Consider the following 20,931-nt stretch of genomic DNA (forward strand, 5'->3'; position numbering starts at 1 on the left):
CCCTGGGATTTCTTTGGAAGGAATGATGCTAAAGCTGAAACTCCAGTACTTTGGCCACCTCATGCAAAGAGTTGACTCATTGGAAAAGACTCTGATGCTGGGAGGGATTGGGGGCAAGAGGAGAAGGGGACGACAGAGGATGAGATGGCTGGATGGCATCACTGACTCGATGGACATGAGTCTGAGTAAACTTCAGGAGTTGGTGATGGACAGGGAGGCCTGGCATGCTGCGATTCATGGGGTCGCAAAGCGTCAGACACGACTGAGTAACTGAACTGAACTGAACTGAGGGGCCTCAATATTAGATGTACAAATAAATGCTTCTTGGTTTATGAACTATTTTAAAAAACAGGAGACAATCTATTTTTAAAATACCATTTCTTCAAAGTTTGTTTGTTTAATCATGTTTAACAAAAAAACCTCACAAGTAACTAGAACTAGTTTATGCTGTCTACCCATTGGTACATCAGTGGTCAGAAGAGATTCTTGATGCCAGCAGTTAACTGAAGGGGTCTGGGTGTTATTCTTCTGTGTCTCCTCTAGAGCAAGCACAAATGACAAAGAAATAAACAGCAACAAAACAGGTAGAGTGGTTGCAGAAATGCCTCAGAGGGATCCGAATCTGGTCACCCCAACAGGGCTTTCCCAGTGGCTCAGTGGTGAAGAATCTGCCTGCAATGCAGAAGCCACAGGTTCAATCCCTGGGTTGGAAGATCCCCTGAAGGAGGGTATGGGCAACTCACTCTAGTACTGATGCCTGGAAAATTCCATGGACAGAGGAGCCCGGCAGGCTATGGTCCATATGGTCGCAAAGAGTCGGACCAGACGGAAGTGACAGCATGCACGCACGCAGCTATATTATGGGCAATGGTAAACAACACTGTGTTAGTTTCTGCACAGTATTTTTACAGAGATAAAATCAGTGTTACGTGGTTAGTGACTGGTTCAAGGTAGAGCATAAGATAGATCTAAGTCTTTCACGTCAATTAAATGAGAGAAACTCATATATAGTATTTAGTGGCAACTTTATGTCGTTAGCATATCACCATTTTTATAATGTGCAAGTTGGTTTTACATGCATTACACCATATATTGGGCTTCCCTGGTGGCTCAGATGGTCAAGTGTCTGCCTACAATGCGGGAGACCCAGGTTCAATCCCTAGGTCAAGAAAATTTCCTGGAGAAGGAAACAGCAACCCATTCTAGTATTCTTGCCTGGAAAATCCTATGGATGGAGGAGCCTGGTGGGCTGCAGTCCATGGGGTCTCAAAGAGTTGGACATGACTGAGCGACTTCACTTTCACACCATATATAGATGACCCTTGTGGTAAGTAAAATTATTCCTACTTTTAAAGAGAAGACAAGTTCAAGAAGCTAAAGTGACTTGCTGAATTCTACATAGTTAGTAACCTGAAGGAAAAACTACAAACTCAGGTCTTTTATTCCCAAGGGCAGTGTTTTATCCAGTAAGCACACAAGTAAGTACATCAAACCTGGTGGCTCAGTCGCCAAAGAATCCACCTGCAATTCAGGAGACCTCCAGTTCAATCCCTGGGTCAGGAAGATCCCCTGGAGGAGGGCATGGCAACCCACTCCAGGATTCTTGCCTGGAGAATCCCCATGGACAAAGGAGCCTGGAGCCTGGCGGGCTACAGGCCACAGGGTTGCAAAGAGTCGGTCACGACTGAGCGACTGAGCACAAGCACATCCAAAGGGAAACAGGGAGCGATTTTCTACTGAGCCGTGTAAGATCGACACACGTAAGATTTTATTTCATCATCACAGAAGAGAGTGACGCTCAGCAAAACTAAGACACTTGCTCAAGTTCACAAAACCAGTAAGTGGCAAGTCTGCTGCTGAGAAGGCCCAAATTCCACTCAGTCAAGAGAGATAGATACTGAGGAAAAAAAAAAAAACTACACTGCGCTCCTTACACTGCTGCTTTTCAGCGACAACAAAATAACACCCCCCCACCCCCCGCCCACTCCAAAAAAAGAAACGACCAAACAACCTAACCACTGCTGTGCTGACCTGGGACAAGTTTTTTACCTGACAACAAGTCTTTTACCAGCTGGCTCCAATGGGAACTAGAGAAGGCTGCAGGAAGGAAGAAGGAACTTCCATCTTCCTGATTTTGTTTGTTGTTCCGGTCAGTTACCTGAACGACATCCTCTGCCGTGGCTGCAGCAGCAGATTCAGTTTTCAGCTTCCTTCTATACTCCCAGAACCAGCCTTGTGGGCCCTGTTCAGATCCAGATATGCCCACACACCAGGGTCCGAGCGCCAGTGCTTCAAGACCCCAGAGCAGGTTCTTGGGGCCAGCACAGCTGGGCTCTGAGCTCCCTTCATAGAGGACCGGGTCAGGGCTCCACAAGGGCAGTTTTTCTCCAAGCTTTTAGGTTCTGAAACCTCAACCTTTAGGGGTGTATTTGTTTCCCACAATTAGTATTTCTGTTTTAATTCCAATGTTTCTTTGGCTTTTCAATCCTCCAGTACCTGTGTAGTTAATTCCTTACACCAAATTCTCTGTTAAAATAACCAATGTGGTTTCAACATTCTTGACTGGGCCCTGATTGATACAACTATTTTCAGAAAACAGATCTCAGAGAGCAAGTGACTGACTATATCCACACATACCACATCAATATTTTTATATACATTTATTTCATCAAAGATGTCTAACATTTCCTAAGTGCTTATAAAGTGAGCTTTAACAGATATTCAGAGAGTATTCTAAGATATTCTGACTTTAGGAATGAGTTCTTCTAGACTCAGTGCATTTCATTTTTCTGACCACAAATAATTTTTACCTATTAAAGTTAGAAATTTGTTCAAGACTGGTTGGTCCTTCTATTCTAACCCATGTGACCCACGTCAAAATGCTTGAATTTGGCTATCAAAACAGATTTCTCTTCTCCTTAGCAACATTACATTTAATTTTAAAACTTTTGTAATTAACGTAGTAAAACCCTGTGGCCAAAAAAGTTTAATTCAAATGCTAAATCAAATTTTAAGGAGAATATATCTAATCTCTAGAACTAGGGAGAAAAAAAATGAAAGCAGAACTTCAAGAATAACAAAGAGCAAACCCGTATCTCACTCAGGAAACCAAATCAAAGTATATCTGTATTTACGCTCTCCATACGAAACACCTTTCCAGAAAGTCACAAGTTTTTTCAATTTTGTACCTCCCTACGAAAACCTGGAAATACACAGGTGACTTTGGTTGGACCAGTAACTAGGGCACGACAGGACACATGGTAACCAGAGGCCAAAGCGGAAAACGCAGCGCCCTGAGCGAGGAAAGTCCCTCAGAGCAGAGGACTGTCCCAGCCAGAGGCCAGCAGGGTCTCCTTGCTGAGAAACACCTATTCTACTAGAACGGCCGGTCAGATTGCTTTTTCTTGGCTGGGGGGAGCACGGCAGCCCTGCGAGGCTCGCGGGGTTTTGGTTCCCTGACCAGGGACTGAGCCTGCCCTAGGTAGTGACAAGTGCAGAATTCCAACTGCTGGACTGCCAGGGAATTTCCCAGATTCCACCGTTATCTGAAGGCTCCTCTGGGGTTCTAGATGTTCAAAAAGCAATAGTTTTAAGCCTCTTAGAAGCAAAATTATCTTAAACTAATGTCTGAATGCAACTTTATTTTTGCTCTACTTTTTTTTCTTCTCATTCGACCTCTTTACCAAAACAATCATATTCTTGCTGTGCTAACCAAAGAGACTGTACAATGCAAAAGGAATTTAAAAATCAAGCGTTTTCCTCCACTTTTTTTTCTACCTACAGCTTTCAAAAATGCCGTGTATATAGGGTTTCCCTGAAGCTCCAGGAGTAGAGGCCCCATCCTAGGCCAAGCCAATTAGCATCTTCTATCTTCTATGCCACAATGAAAAGTTCAGTGGTAAACTGTTCTTACATGGTGTCTAAGGGGGCCTGTAGAGACAAAGTCTTTCTTTCAGATTGAATATGAATAAGAAAACTGCAGCTCCTGGCAGAGCGTCGGGACCTGAAGGGAAACCAGACGTAGAGCCAGGAGACTGAAAGCAGCCAGGTCCTCGGAGCTACCAATGAGCTGCCTAAGCAACTCTGCCTGATGTCTGAATTACTCAGGGACTTTTCAGTTAACAGCCAATAAATTCTCTCTATTTTCTAGGTCAGAGAGAGTCAGTTCTTCTGTTATAACAGAAGATTAAAGGAGAAAGTATACTTGAATATTCTGAGTTAGGTCAGTAGAAAAGATACTGGATAACACATATGCCAAAAAGAGAGAGACTGGTACAAGGTAGAATTACTTTCAAGAGATAGCTCAAACAGCGTAAAAATGTACTTAATATAATTTGCAGCTTATAATTTATTGCTCTGGTCTTTCTCCTTTTATCCCCCAAGTCTGCTAGACCCTCAGTCTTTCCCAACAACAGCTTCTCTACTCCTACTTTCCCAGACCTAAAACCTTGGAGTCATTCTTAACAACTCCCTTCTTCCTTCTCATACTCCACAATCCATGAGGTCAACAAATCCCGTTGGCTCTTCCTTCAAAATATATCAAGAATCTATGCACTCCTCATGACATCCACTGTTATCTCTCTGGTCCATGCCGCTAACACCTTTTGCCTAGATTACCGAAAAAGCCTCCTAGAACTGGACTCCCTGCTTCAACCCGTATCCATGCACAGTATATTCTCAACACGGCAGCCAAAGTGGTGACAGAAAGCATATTTTCATACCTCCCAATGGTTTCCCAACTTACTCAAGAGTAAAAGCTGACGTCTACAATGGCCAGTAAGACTCCAACTCCTCTACCTCAGCAGCAAGGGCCTCCTGGTTCTTCAAACACGTCCTGCTTTGCACTAGCAAGGTCCTCTTCCTATTACATTCCTCCCCAAGACATCTACCTGTATGACTTGCTACCTGACCTCTTCTAAGTGCTTACTCAACATCCCTTTCTTATTTAGTGCTCCTGCTCATCCTATTTAAAACTGTAATGCCATCTGCAGCCCTGGCATTCCCATACTCCATCCCTGATATTTTTCTCTCTAGCACTTGTCACCCTGTAATTTAATATATAATTTATTATTTGTTTCATTGCCTGCCACCTGCTCCAGAATGTACACTCTGTAAGGGCAGGGGTATAATTCTACTTTTTCACTGTGTATTTCTAGCAACTAGAACAGTGCTTGGCACATAGTTGGTACTAAATAAATATTTGCTGAGGGAATGACTGAATACAACAAAAGGAATTAAAACGTTATGCCAATTCCTTTTACTTTCATATACAAACCAGACTTTCCCATAAGGGCTTCGCTGTGGATAAACTATTCCATTTCCTTATCTCAACACAATTGAAATGATACAAAAACCACACCACTTCCTTTGGTTCACTTTGAGTCCTGACTTGTGTCAAGATCCAGTAAAAAAAAAAAAACAACACAATTTTTTCCCACTGTTTTCGGTGGATATACTCAAGTTTAAGATACAAATTAAAAGGTCTTAAGAAAGACGTGTTTAAGTAAACACTGTTTTCCAAGATCTAAAATATTGCTTAAGGCAAACAATGGCTTGGGTTATAATCTGACAATACCCAATAGTTTTAGCAAGTTAAATAATTGTGGAAATAACCACAGACAAAAAGAAAATACAGTCCTTTTTTGGGAACAAACAATGTGGTCTGATGAAGGGGACTTCAAAGCATCGTCTACACTCAACTGCAGAGACACGATCTGCACTTACAGCAGACAGAGGAAGAGTTCAAAGGTAATATTTATATTAAATTGAAACTCACCAAAGGCCTCGAATAAGACTAGAAGGTGTTAAAATCAGGTTGCTAACAGTTCTTCCCTGACAAGCATGAACCACAAACTATAGGAAACGAAACCTTGCAAACCTATAGGTCTAAGAAACAACACTCAAGATTACAAATTTGGGCGTATTATTGCAAAACGCTTGGAAATCTAGGAGGTTTTCCGCCTTTTAGATGAAACATCTCCCTTTTCTTTACACTGTCAGAACATTTTTTAGGTTAAAATGTGCTAGTTTAGAATGTTTTTACAAAGGAGTTCTGTGGCAGACTTGACATTAATGTCCCTTTTTTCCCTTCTAGTATCTTTCTTTCAGCTCTAAGATATCTAGTTTAACTACTTATCAACTTACACTTTTATTAAAGAAAGGACTGTAAGGAACATAGTCTTAGAGTCAGGAGACCTAGGATGCAGTTGCAAATTCTGTCTAATTGGTGAGTTGATCCTGGACAACTCACTTCCCTCTGTAGACCTTAGTTTCCTCATCTGAAATAAAATAACCATTTTATTAAATTCACTTATTAAAATACCTAATACCATGAAGACTTCTATCTCTCATATCCTATGAGTCTATGAACTACACTCACTGAATATCGTGCCTTAAAGACATCACCTAAGAATTATCCAGGCGCTGACTAAAGCGGGGCAAGGATCACTGAGACTGCACGCTTTCTCCGGAACTGAGGGAACCGTTATTCTGACTGTGGCATCTAACCGTGCTGTCTTTATATATCTTTATTTTACGTGGTATATATCCCAAGCAATACTGTTTTACATACTGTTAAATTTGCTATAGATGTATAAAAATTGAATCATTCCATGACTATGTGTGTATTTTAATATTTTGCTTATTTTTCACTCAACATTGTGGTTCCCATCACAGCCACACACAGTTCTTTTTAATTCACTTTCACTGTTGCACAGTGTTCCACTTTTTGAATATTTTACAGCTGTACTTAACCCTTCTCACGCTGATGGACATTTAGGCTGTCCCCATGTTCTGATACAATAAACGCTGCAATAAATAAACCGGAATAGATGCTTTGGTTATTGTTGTCTGGGTAAATAATTCTGACGGACAGATTTCTTGAAGTGGGATTCTGGGTCTAATGGCAGTCAGGTAGAGATTTTGGTAGTCCCCTCGGGATTTTGTACTTTTCCATTTTGTACTTCCAAATGGCATTTAAGAACAATTTAAAAATACTGCTGAAGGATGGAGAATAAACTTAACACATGGAAAAATACACCACATGATACACAGAAAACCTCAAGATCATGTATATCCATTCTTCCTAAATTAATCATAAATTTAATCATATTCTTTCTCACATTACAGTCCCCTTTTATTCTTTATTTGCTAAGAGTTTTCATCATAAATGGGGCTGAATTTCATCAAGAGTTTTTTCTCCACCCAATGACATTATCACAGTGGCTTCCTCCTTCAATGTGCTAATGCATAAATTAATTAGCAATAATCCATATTAAGAGCTCTCTTAAAGAGTAACCCATCTATGGTAGTTCTGGGATTCCCAACTTCATTCATATTCCTCTTTTCAAGAGATGGAATCTAATTACTTCTAAAGTGGGCTGGACTGAGTGACTCCCTACTAACAAACAGAATAAAGTCAAAGTGACATAGCATGACTTCTGAGACTAAGTCTCGAAAGGCAATGCAGCTCTCTCCTTGCTCTCCTTCTTGGACCATTTATTCTGGGGAAAGCCAGATGTCATTGTGCAAAGATATTCAAAGAATCTGTAGAGAGGCTCATGCAGTGAGGAACAGAGGCTCCTGCCTACTGCCAAGAGAAGGTGCCATCTTTGAAGTGGATTCTCCTCCAGTCAAGCTTTCAGATGAAAGCAGCCCCTGCTGACATAACTACAGTTTCACAAAATATCCTGAACCAAAACCACCCAGTAAATTGCTCCTGAATTCCTGTCAGTTAATTTAAGCTTTCATTACCTCAAGTCTCTAGGTTTTAGGATGAACTGTTATGCAGCAATAATAATTAACACACTAACATTCTTGGATTTCTGGGACAAACTCTGTTTTGTCATTATTAAATAATAATTGTCTGGTCTGTGTGCCTGGTTCCTAGGTAACAGGACTGTCTTGGTTATTTACAAGCCTCATGGATCACACTTGAGTTTATGCTAATGAATGACTCAGGACGGGGGCTGGTCACCAAAATGACCAGTGATATGATTAGAGGGTTCGGGCTTTGAGCCAGTCCAATCTTCAGGGAGTTTGGATAGGGCTAAAGATTGAGTTCAATCATGTGGCCAATTGTTCAATCATGGCTATCTAATGAAACTTCGATAAGAACAGCACACCGTGGCTCAGATAACCTTCCTGGCTAGTGACCTATTGACACACAGTCAGGATGACATACCCTGATTCCAGGGGAAACGGGCATGTGAGCTCCACATCTGGAACCCTCCCCAAACTCACTTTGTGTGTCTCTTTCATTTGGCTGGTCCCAATTTGTATCTTTATAATACTAAGTTCTGTGAGTCATATAAATGAACTGTCAAATTGCAGGGCCGGGGTTGGGGGTGGGAGGGTGGTCACGGGATCCTCCTGGATTTGCAGCCAGTTAGTCAGAAGTGTGAGTAGCCTGGGGACACCCAAACTTGTGACTGGCATCTCAAGCGAGCACAGTTTTGTTGGGGACTGTGCCCTTAAATCTGTGTAGTCCAACACATAACAGCAGGTAGGCAGTATCAGAATTGTATTGCAGGATTTTAGACATGATCATGTTTCAATAACACCACTGGATTTGTTTTGCTAACATTTTGTTAGGTTTTATATCCATGTTCCTAAGAAAGACTGACCTGTAATTATTTTCTCATATTATCCATGCCTACTTTTAGTATCAAGGTTATACTACTCACATAGAATAAGCTGAGAACCTTATTTTGCTATTCTCTTAAATAGTCTGTGTAAATCTGGACATTTCTACTACATGAATAGTTTGATACAACTCACCTTTAAAATTATCGGAGCCATGGGCTTATCAGTGAGTGTATGGGAGGAGGCAGATCTTTCACTACAAATTAAAATTCTCTAATAATAAAAGAAATATCTAGGTTTCTTGTTTAGCCACAATCAATTTTATTAAGTAACATTTTTTAAACTGTTGTTTTATTTAAATTGTAAAATGAAAAAAAGAAATATTGTAAAATGTTTAGGCCTAAAGCTATTCAAGGTATCACTTATTTTTAAAAAATCTCTTTTATATTTGAAGGTAGGTCCTCCTTTCCATTCCCAATACTACTTGTGCTTCCTGGGTTTTTCTTGATCTGTCATTCAAATGGTTTGTCCATTTTATTAGTCTTTTCAAGAAACCAACTTTTAGCTATGTTAATTCTATCGTATCATAAAAGTCTTTTCCCCATTAATTTCAAACCCACTTCTATCACTCATTAGCTAGAAGCCCTCAGTTTTCTCATCTGTAAAGTGGGAATAATAATAGTGCCTACACCCCACAGTGTTGTTATAAACGAGATAATCCTTGTAAGGCACATCCATGTAACAAATGTTCAACAAGTGTTAGCTTTTATCTTTATTATCTACTTCACTTCGCTTCACTTCAGTTTATATTGCCGTTCTTTTCCTAGTTTAAATTAGGGGCTTACTTTATTAATGTTCTCATCTTTTAATACATCTACTTCTGCTTTATTGACTATGCTAAAGCCTTTGTGTGGATCACAACAAACTGCAGAAAATTCCTAAAGAGATGGGAATACCAGACCACCTGATCTGCCTCTTGAGAAATCTGTATGCCAGTCAGGAAGCAATAGTTAGAATTGGACATGGAACAACAGACTGGTTCCAAATTGGGAAAAGAGTACGTCAAGGCTGTATATTGTGACCTTGCTTATTTAACTTATATGCAGAGCACATCATGAGAAATGCCAGGCTGGATGAAGCACAAGCTGGAATCAAGATTGCCGGAAGAAATATCAATAACCTCAGATATGCAGATGACACCACCCTTATGGCAGAAAGCAAAGAAGAACTAAAGAATCTCTTGATGAAAGTGAAAAGAGTAGAGTGAAAAAGTTGGCTTAAAGCTCAACATTCAGAGAACTAAGATCATGGCATCTGGTCCCATCACTTCACGGCAAATAGATGGGGAAACAGTGGCTGAAGGTCCGTCTAGTCAAAGCTATGGTTTTTCCAGTAGTCATGTATGGATGTAAGAGTTGGACTATAAAGAAAGCTGAGTGCCAAAGAACTGATGCTTTTGAACTGTGGTTTTGGAGAAGACTCTTGAGAGTCCCTTGGACTGCAAGATTAAACCAGTCAATCCTAAAGGAAATCAGTCCAGAATATTCACTGGAAGGACTGATGCTGAAACTGAAACTCCAATACTTTGGCCACCTGATGTGAAGAACTGACTCATCTGAAAAGACCCTGATGGTGGGAAAGACTGAAGGCAGGAGGAGAAGGGGACGTCAGAGGATGAGATGGTTGGATGATACTACCACCTCGATGGACATGAGTCTGAGTGAACTCCAGGAGCTGGTGATGGACAGGGAGGCCTGGTGTGCTGCAGTCCATGGGGTTCCACACAGTCGAACACGACTGAGTGACTGAACTGAGCGGAGCTGAATGCAAGCTTCAGCATGCCACACGAGCTTGATATGCCCTGATTCTCTTTACTCTTTAGGCCCAGGTGTTTTCTGACTTGCGTTACGGTTTCAGCTTTGACCTGTGGGACTTATAGAGGTAGGCTTTTAAGTTTCCAGATGTGTGTCTGTATGTCCTGTTTGTCATGCAGTTTTAACTGAAAGGTATTGGCTGACAAATAATCTGGCTATGATCATTTGAACTGTACAGCCTAGAGAATGTAACTTAATAGAATGCTAACTTCTAAACCAGACCTAACCTTTAAAAAGGGCTTCCCTGGTGGCTCAGTCGGTAAAGAGTCTGCCTGCAATGCGGGAGACCTGGGTTCAATCCCTGGGTCGGTCAGATTCCCTGGAGAAGGGAATGGCAACCCACTCTAGTATTCTGGCCTGGAGAATTCCATGGACAGAGGAGCCTAGCGGGCTGTAGTCCATGGGGTCAAACAGAGTCAGACATGACTGAGTGACTAACATTTCAATTTACAACTTTTAAAACTAAATGACCTTGTCATGGTCTCTGCTTTAAAAAAAAATCTATGAATATTCTCATTTCATAGAATGAAATTACCAAGACATAAGAACTGTTATGATCTGGCCTCTGCCAGGCTTTCTAACGCCATCCTCCCCCTCACTTCTCATACCCTGACAATGATCCAACTCTAGTGAAGTCACTGAAACCTCTATGTTTACAGGCATCCCTTTCAGACTCCCTTGCGCATTCTTTTTGTTCCTTCCTTCGTTTCCCACCAGGTTAACTACGGTTCACTCTTCAGACCTGTTCTACTCCCCTCTGCGTAAGCAGTCCTGACTCCTGTGTATCAGGTGAGTGAGCCGGCCTATCTGCACTAGGGCACCCAGAGCATGCAGCAGAGCTGCACCACAGCTCTCAACAAACACTCATTCATGAAGTTTTATTAATTATTTGGTACTTGCTTCACACCGATTATACAACAGTAAATCAAAAGACATGGTCCCTCCTCTCATAACACTTATTTCATCAGGAGATGTTTTTTGACTTATCTTGCAGCACTTGTAATCTCTACTTTCTAGCACGTTACTGAGCAAAACAGTAAGTGTTCAATAAGTGAATGAAAGGAATAAAAATATTAGTATCTTAAGGGAAACATAATTGGGGAGTTAAATCAACTATAAAATCACATAATAAACTCTCGAAGTTCTTTATAAGTATACTGACATGTACCAATGCATCTCCAAACCTATTGCCAGCTACTAAAGCCAACAATCCTAAGTACTAGCTCAGGAACTTTGCTCCCCGTATCATCATCTTCTGGTTATTTCTACATGGTACAGAGAAGAAATTTAGATTCAAGTCACGAAACGGGGAACCTCAGTATACTCAAAAGCCCCCCTTTTCCCAATATTTCTGGTTTATTTCATATTTTGAACTATCTTTGCTCTAAGTTTACTTTTTCTTACAATACTGTTTTTATACTATCAAGTAAGAAATCTAACATGTCATACATACTTGACATGTACTAATTCATTTAATCCTTACACGGACTTTAGGCAAGTATTCTCATTATGTACAATCTCATAAAAATATATCCTAAAAGTCAACAGCCTGATGGTAACGTAAAGGTCAGTGAGATGCCAGCTGGGTGGAGGGGAGCGTGGTAAGGAGGGAATGGGACGAGGACAGTGACGAGGGCCTTAGGCTTTGGTGCACTCTATTCAGAACTGCATGTAAGAGCTTATGCAGGTCTCATTTATGTGATCTTTTAAAAATTTTTTAAAACTGTTCTGAAAAGAGATAATTAGACCTACTCTGACACTTAATCACAAAAAAATAGATGGGAAAGTGGAAAAGAGGGAGGAAAGGAAGGAAGTAGATGAACTCAGAAGTTAAACTAGAATTTCTATCTGAGAAACCTAGATTGGAAATTACCTTATAAACCATTAAAAATATAAAACAGTGGAACAGAAGAGAAGTATTAGGATGGAGGATAAAGCCAGGAATTGAAATGTCACTATGACAGTGAAAGTGTTAGTCAGTCATGTCTGACTCTTTGCAACCCCATGGACCTTGTCTCACCAGGATCCTCTGTCCATGGAATTCTCCAGGCAAGAATACTAGAATGGGAGGGGAACAAAAGGGAATATACTAGAGCGGGTAGCCATTCACTTCTCCAGGGGATCTTCCTGATCCAGGGGTCAAACCCAGGTCTCTCACATTGCAGGCAGGCAGATTCTTCACACTCTGAGCCACCATAAAAAGACGCGACTGGAAATCTTGTGGCAGGCTCTTCCCACAATACCATATGCAGCTGCAGGAATACAAACCACTACCTGAACCTAAAAGCATCCAAACTGGAGAATGATCAGGTAAGTGTGCAAGGAGAATATAAGCCAAACTTAAACTAAGCAAAGAACAAAGGTGTCTTCATTATGAGGAGGCAGTCTGAACTGAAGAGAATGAGAAGAAACTGTCTCTGTCTCCCTTTCAGGAGGAGCACAATAACCAAAGAGCCTGAGGGCAAGGCCTGTGGGACGTTTCTGAGACTATGAGTTGTAGGTTTCTCTAAAGAAAACAGTAGGTGTGGGAAAACATTTTCAATGGAGTCCAAGGAGAGACCAATAGGAAGGATGAACCTCAATTCCAAGCTGGGAATGGCAACCGCTTTGTGCAATGCAGGGCCTCTAAAGGCTGCTCCATCTAAACAATAAATCTCTAGCAGACCTACAAGCAATTGGCACCTGCCACACTGCTGACAGACCTTGCAGTTGGGAGGGCTTAGAAGCCCTGAGGACGCCTCCCAGAGCTTCAAGGAATGGGTGACAATTTGTCGGTCCCTTTGTTATCGGTCCACAGGACAGAAACAACTGTCCTTCACATCTACTAGTTTGTCTCTGAACAACAGGTCCCTACAGCCAGAACCCAAAATTTTGGAATGGGCCTAAAAAAATACAGTGCATTTAAAGGGAATTCAGGTAACAGAGGAAAGGCTAACGCTGAAAATCAGAATAGGCAGCTTCTAGTTAAGCGTAACTTTTAGAGAAGACTGGGTGACAGTGAACATCCAAGACACCAAGATGGTGCTGGCTGTGCCAGTGAAGAAGAAACTCACAGATGCCAAGACAAGGAGCTGCCACACTGGACACTGATGCAGGATTTTACCTCCAAAAGAACCCTCAGAGCATTTCCTGATGAGCACCAGGGTGAAGGGGGCACTCTGAATTTTTTACCATGACCATCTTTGCCCTGTACCTCTCTTTGAGGAACTTGGTATCTGCTGAATCCTTTTACATCCTAATTGAGAATTAATGGCCAATGAAAGATGACTGGTACATTTTTTAAAATTTAAAGATAAAAAAAAAAAAAAAAGAAGAGACTGGGCAACTGAGACTGACAACTTTATTTTCAATATACCATGTTGAAATATTTTGAATATTGCAAAGTCCTAAATCAACCATCAATTAAGAGTTGAAAAGAACTTTAATAAAAGCATTAAAACTAGTCAGTTTAATATTTATTATGAGGTAGCATTATCTCATTATAAGGTATTTCTCTAAGTATATAATCATACTAACATTTATTTATTAATAAGGAACCATCAAGTTCTGCTTAATGAGTATCTTCACAGGTCTCCATTCATTTAGGAATAAATTCTAATAAATGAGATACCATCTTTCAGTAACAGCGTCAGAATTAGACCTGCAGAAATACTTCAAACATTTTTATATTTTACTAAATCTTACACAGCATTAAAGTGTAACAGAAGATAAACATGTGCAGAATACTATTTATCTCTCTTCAAACTACTCTTGTAAAGAGGCAATACTTTCTTTTTTAAATAGTATCTCCTTTTCAGTATGCTAAGGCTTGAAAAACAATGTGCAAAAGCAACACCAAAGAATGCTCAAACTACTGCACAATTGCACTCATCTCACACGCTAGTAAAGTAATGCTCAAAATTCTCCAAGTCAGGCTTCAGCAATATGTGAACCGTGAACTTCCTGATGTTCAAGCTGGTTTTAGAAAAGGCAGAGGAACCAGAGATCAAATTGTCAACATCCGCTGGATCATGGAAAAAGCAAGAGAGTTCCAGAAAAACATCTATTTCTGCTTTATTGACTATGCCAAAGTCTTTGATGGTGTGGATCACAGTAAACTGTGGAAAATTCTGGAAGAGATGGGAATACCAGACCACCTGACCTGCCTCTTGAGAAATCTGTATGCAGGTCAGGAAGCAACAGTTAGAACTGGACATGGAACAACAGACTGGTTCCAAACAGGAAAAGGAATATGTCAAGGCTGTATATTGTCACCCTGTTTATTTAACTTATATGCAGAGTACATCATGAGAAACGCTGGACTGGAAGAAACACAAGCTGGAATCAAGACTGCTGGGAAAAATATCAATAACCTCAGATATGCAGATGATACCACCCTTATGGCAGAAAGTGAAGAGGAGCTAAAAAGCCTCTTGATGAAAGTGAAAGTGGAGAGTGAAAAAGTTGGCTTAAAGCTCAACATTCAGAAAACGAAGATCATGGCATCCGGTCCCACCACTTCATGGCAAATAGATGGGGAAACAGTGGAAACAGTGTCAGACTTTATTTTTCTGGGCTCCAAAATCACTGCAGATGGTGACTGCAGCCATGAAATTGAAAGATGCTTACTCCTTGGAAGGAAAGTTTTGACCAACCTAGATAGCATATTCAAAAGCAGAGACATTACTTTGCCAACAAAGGTTCGTCTAGTCAAGGCTATGGTTTTTCCTGTGGTCATGTATGGATGTGAGAGTTGGACTGTGAAAAAAGCTGAGCGCTGAAGAATTGATGCTTTTGAACTGTGGTGTTGGAGAAGACTCTTGAGAGTCCCTTGGACTGCAAGGAGATCCAACCAGTCCATTCTGAAGAAGATCAGCCCTGGGATTTCTTTGGATCTGATCTGAAACAAATGAAGAGACCAGCAATACAGCAGAACATCACTGTTAATGTTTCTTTAAACTTAGGAAACTTGGATTCAACCAGATTCAAAGAATTACTTCTGTTTGCTCTTCATTATGCCCAACATTATTATCCCTGCTATCCAGATAAAAAACGTGGGCATCATTATCTCTTTTCAACATCCAGTCACAAATCAGTGTCCCTTCTTCCTTCACAACATACCTCCTCCAGTTTTCCTTTTCTATTTCCACTATCATCACTCTGACTGAATTCTATTACCTCAAGCTTAGCGACTCCCACAACCTTACGAGCTCCCTGAGTCCTCACTGCATTCCTCTAACGTGAGGACCTTGTTCTTTATTTTTTGATTTCTTCTTTGTGACTGTTGTTACACAGATCAACAGGAATCCCCAAAAAGCAATATTCTGTAGAACAAAAATTAACGCTCTGGGGCCTTAAACTAGAAGAATAGGGAAAAACAAGCCTGGAAAAAAATATTAGCAGAAGGAGGAAAAACACGGGTCAATTTAAAATCATCAGCTGAAGAGTATCATATATGCAAAGTGGTATGAAGAAGAAAATTAAATATTTGCTGAATAATCAATACTTAAAGGTTTTTGCAACTTCAGATAAGTTGATCCCTACCTTAAAATTCTCATTACCTCTTGACTGAAACAATTAAGAGTATCCTAATTGTCTCTCGGCTTTTGGTAGCTCCCCCTTCCAAACTATCATTCACATCAGATCAGATCAGATCAGATCAGTCGCTCAGTCGTGTCCGACTCTTTGCGACCCCATGAATCACAGCACGCCAGGCTTCTCTGTCCAACACCAACTCCCGGAGTTCACTGAGACTCATGTCCATCGAGTCAGTGATGCCATCCAGCCATCTCATCCTCTGTCGTCCCCTTCTCCTCTTGCCCTCAATCCCTCCCAGCATCAGAGTCTTTTCCAATGAGTCAACTCTTCGCATGAGGTGGCCAAAGTACTGAAGTTTCAGCTTTAGCATCATTCCTTCCAAAGAAATCCCAGGGCTGATCCCCGTATTAATTGTTACAAAACACAATTATGATTCAAACTTTCTAGAGACTGCCAACTACTCACAAAATGAAGTCTAAACTCCCTACCATGGCATCCAGAGTTCTTCACAAACAAGCTCTTTCAGCTTTGTCATTCAAACCCTCTCTCATATCCTGAATTCAAATCACACAAAATTACTTCCTCTGCTTCCCCTGTCCATGGGATTCCCCAGGTAAGAATACTGGAATGGGTTGTCATTTCCTTCTCAATGGGATCTTCCTGACCCAGGGATCAAACCTGCATCTCCTACATCACAGCAGGTGGATTCTTTACCACTGAGCCAACTGGTAAGGCAATTCTTTTCCAAGATTGCTGGGAAGTCCCAGCAATCTTCTACTCATCCTTTAAGACTCCACTCAAACACCATTTCCTATGTGAAGCCAATATGACAGTTCTCTCCTCTAACAATACTGGTGGAGCCCTTCTAGATGACACCAACATACTTTCCCAATCTCACACAACACTTTTCAAACTGTATTAACTTTGTGTACTCATCTCTAAACAGATTATTCTTTGAGAGTAAAGTAAGGAACTCATTTTTACTGAACATCTCGTATTCTCAGCACCTAATGCCTGGTGCAGAACAGGTGTTTGGTAAGTGTTTGAGAGAGAAGGAAGTGGCTGGACGTAAGCAAAGCTTCACTTAATGCTATACCGTTGAGAGACTTCATTAGAGGAATCTGTCCTTACTTTGACAGGCTAACTACGAGTCACTGACAGTACAGGCACAATTATACCTTTCAGAAAACATAAGCTGGTAGCAATCGGTAGATGGAAAAAAAGAGTGAGGAGACACAATAAGTGGGGGAGTCCTTCAATATTTCAGGTGAAATGCTGAAGAACTTAAACGTGGATGATGATGGGAGAATTAGGAGAGATGATGAAAACATTCATGATACAGAGGTAAAGCTGAAAGGACCTGATCTCTGACTAAGAGTAGCAAGGAAAAGATAAAGAATCCGATTCTGCACTGAGGCTGTGAGCACAGGTGACAAAGAGGTCTAGTAACAGAAGTGGGAGCACCATGCGTGCAGCAAGCAGTCGAAAACAAAGTGGGAGCACCATGCGTGCAGCAAGCAGTCGAAAACAAAGTGGGAGCACCATGCGTGCAGCAAGCAGTCGAAAACAAAGTGGGAGCACCATGCGTGCAGCAAGCAGTCGAAAACAAAGTGGGAGCACCATGCGTGCAGCAAGCAGTCGAAAACAAAGTGGGAACACCATGCGTGCAGCAAGCAGTCGAAAACAAAGTGGGAGCACCATGCGTGCAGCAAGCAGTTGAAAACAAAGTGGGAGCACCATGCGTGCAGCAAGCAGTGAAAACAAAGTGGGAGCACCATGCGTGCAGCAAGCAGTCAAAAAGTGGGAACACCATGCGTGCAGCAAGCAGTCGAAAACAAAGTGGGAGCACCATGCGTGCAGCAAGCAGTCGAAAACAAAGTGGGAGCACCATGCGTGAAGCAAGCAGTCGAAAACAAAGTGGGAATGCGTGCAGCAAGCAGTGGAAAACAAAGTGGGAACACCATGCGTGCAGCAAGCAGTCGAAAACAAAGTGGGAACACCATGCGTGAAGCAAGCAGTCGAAAACACGTGCTGAAGCTTAGAATACTGTCATAGCAGAGATATGCGGCTGAGAGAGATCATTTTAGAGGTAACTGCTGAAATCAAGAAGTCAGGAGAGACATTAAAAAAAGAATTTCAGAGATAAGAATCTTAGGGAAGGTCATTATTTAGTAATAGGACAACTATTCTTCAAACAAAAATAGGAAAAAAAAATTTGAAGGAGTAATTAAAGAAGTAGAAATAGAAAAGCTCAGGGTTACAGAAGCTACCAGTATTTCATGAAAGGAAAAATGGCAACAAGCGCAGTGATCACAGAGCGAAACCTAACAAAAGACAAAAGACAGTTAGAACATCATGACTATTCCTCAAAAGAGCAAACAGACCGGCTTAGAAGGGACAGGAGGATGAATGAATACTGCAAGGAAGCAAAGCAGTGAGCAAAACCTACTACTTAAAGAGGACAAAGTATACTAGCAAACAGTAGCAAACTCTACTATTTAAAGAGGAAAAAGTAAAACATATGTATTCTGTTTGTTTTTAATACAGATTCCTAAAGGATTAAACCTTTTATTGATAATCTGAGTCTCTATGGATTTGAAAACAATGAACTTGATTTCTCTATCCACATTATCTTAGAATGGCTTCTCCCCTGTCCCTGATGTTACTGCAGTTTCCACTTCTTTCAATAAATTCTATCTCCAAAGATCTATTATTCAAAGTAACAATTTTATCCTAAATTCTAAATATGTGTAAGCTTCAGAATAATGTAAACATTCATTTTAATATAATCTTCTATTCTAACCTGTTTTGTCATCGTCAGAGGAAAGAAGTAATTATATACATCATTTAATGCTTATTTTCTCCAATTAGAATAAAGAAAGCTATATTAATAATAAATACTTTTTACTCCTGAAGAGGTTCAACATTTATAAAGAGATAAAATCCTGTAACTACTTAAGAACTCATAAGGAAGGTGATTCAAGAATAAAGAAGATAACAAAGTTGCAGTGATAAAATAGGATGATTTTTAATTGCTAAGAAATGAGAAATTTCACATTAATTATATTCTTAAGTCTTTTTCTTACCTCAGAGATGTGGCTAGATAAAACTGTACTTCCAATTTTCTCCAAACAGCTTTGACCTATGCTTCCATCTCATGAATTCCAAGACAGTATTAAACTGATGCATATTTTCATAAATCTGTTTAGAAAAAAAGAATATATTTAAGACTGAAAGAATGTTTGTTTATCAGAATAACACATGTAGAAGAAATGATAAAATTTTATCATGCATAAAACTATACATTTTTAATGTAAAGTTCTATGGCACTTTAGAAACTATCACTTTACAAACCTTTACTCAAAGACATTCTAAATTTTGAGTATTTTCAACTTTATAACATAACAGTTCTGTGGAAAAAATTACTCACATGTGAAGTTCTGTATCAGCCTAATAAGCTTTTGTGGGGGGAAAAAATCACATTTCAAATTGAAAAACAAGAACATCAGAAGCAGCACTAAAATTTACAACTCTACAATATTAGGATTCCTACTTGAGAAAAAATATATTTGATCACCCAGCTAGTATTTCAATTTTATCACAAAGGCTCAGTTAGCAGTCTTAATTCCAGGCAGACTTCAACCTAGAACATTAGGAACAGCGAGGGCCAAGAGTTGACTGCGCTGCTGGCTCTGCGTCCAGGGCACAGGCTTCCAGTGTTACTGCTGTCATCAGTGACCTGCTGCTCTAAGAGACAACGTTCATAAATACAGAAGAAGGAAGCCATCAAAACCTGTAATTTAGTTAAAGACAGGTGTGCTGCTTATTTAGGGATCACAAAAATAATTTCATTGAATGTATCTTTTAACTGAAACTTCAAATAGCACAGTGTTCTGTTTCCTATTGTAAAAAGAAAAATTTTAAGCTGTATGAACATTACTCATGTCCCACTGCAAGGTCAAAACGCCTTTGTCTTCAAGTCCATTTAGAAGTACCATTTGTGTCACACTGAGGTTTAGTAGTCTTGGCAATAATGACTAAATTCATGTAAACTGGGGCAACCTGAAACGGCCCAGCATATCAGATAGCCTTTCTTAAAGACAACAGTCTCCACTCAGCAGACAGGCTGCCATAGGGCCATGCTAAATCTTTCATGGTCCAACTAAAGACAGACCGACCCTGAAAGCAATTAGTAATGCTTTGTCTGCATTTAGAAGCCTTTAACAGTCTTCCCAATGCACGAGTTACCTATAACCTCACCAGGTCCCTGATATTTTTCAGGGTTCTCATATGACCAAAACTTAGACTATCATTCACAGTAACAAAGGAGGGTAGTAATGGAGACCTGGTATCTAGCATTTCCCCCCCACCTTCTCTGAGATGATCATAGTCTTAAAAAATTTACCTTATAACAATAATAGTAAAAAAAAAAAAGGCATTGTTTCCACTTTAGAAAAGGCATAAAGATTTTCCTCTAAAGCCATTCTTTGCCAATTCTTCCCTAAGGGCATATGGAAGAAGAGAGGGGAGGAAATCATTACATTAAACAAAGCTCAAATTAACCTATTCTCATAAAGTTTTAAAGTCCCATCAAAGTGACTATGTCTAAAAATATATGGCCTGATTCTAGTTCTACCAGATATTTCCAACGGATCAAATAATAATAAAATTAGCAGGTAAACCACTTACCAATCATTGTTTATTATAGCACTACTTATTACAACACTTTTTCCTTGGTGTAAAAAAAAAGTTACAAGCTTTAGGCTAAATCTAAAAATAATTTAAAAAAGGAAAATACATAATCAAAAAAGACTCTTCAAATATATCATCTGCAAAGTCTAAGACCCTGATCTATCTTCCCTCAATCCTCTCACATCTACAAAGACATGACAAATCATAAACTTCAGAAAAGCGTTTCCAAGGACTGAATTTAAGACCGGCTAAGGAAAACCACGCA

The 20,931-nt window shown here is 40.2% G+C and overlaps 1 protein-coding gene across 7 annotated transcripts in view; it reads right to left on the bottom strand.

Annotated features, from left to right (window-relative positions):
* BMPR1A (bone morphogenetic protein receptor type 1A) overlaps positions 1–20,931 on the bottom strand; it is a 143,038-nt gene that overhangs the window by 40,760 nt on the left and 81,347 nt on the right. For all 7 annotated transcript variants that reach the window (XM_086381149.1, XM_086381150.1, XM_086381152.1 and 4 more), the window contains one exon: positions 19,061–19,175. The gene's annotated coding sequence lies outside the window, so the exon portion shown is untranslated. The remainder of the gene's footprint in view (positions 1–19,060; positions 19,176–20,931) is intronic.

The sequence above is a fragment of the Bos grunniens genome, chromosome 28 (assembly GCF_055505025.1).
Source record: "Bos grunniens cultivar Pamir isolate PY7600 chromosome 28, Bosgru_T2T1.0, whole genome shotgun sequence".
In the NCBI taxonomy this organism is placed as follows: Eukaryota; Metazoa; Chordata; class Mammalia; order Artiodactyla; family Bovidae; genus Bos; species Bos grunniens.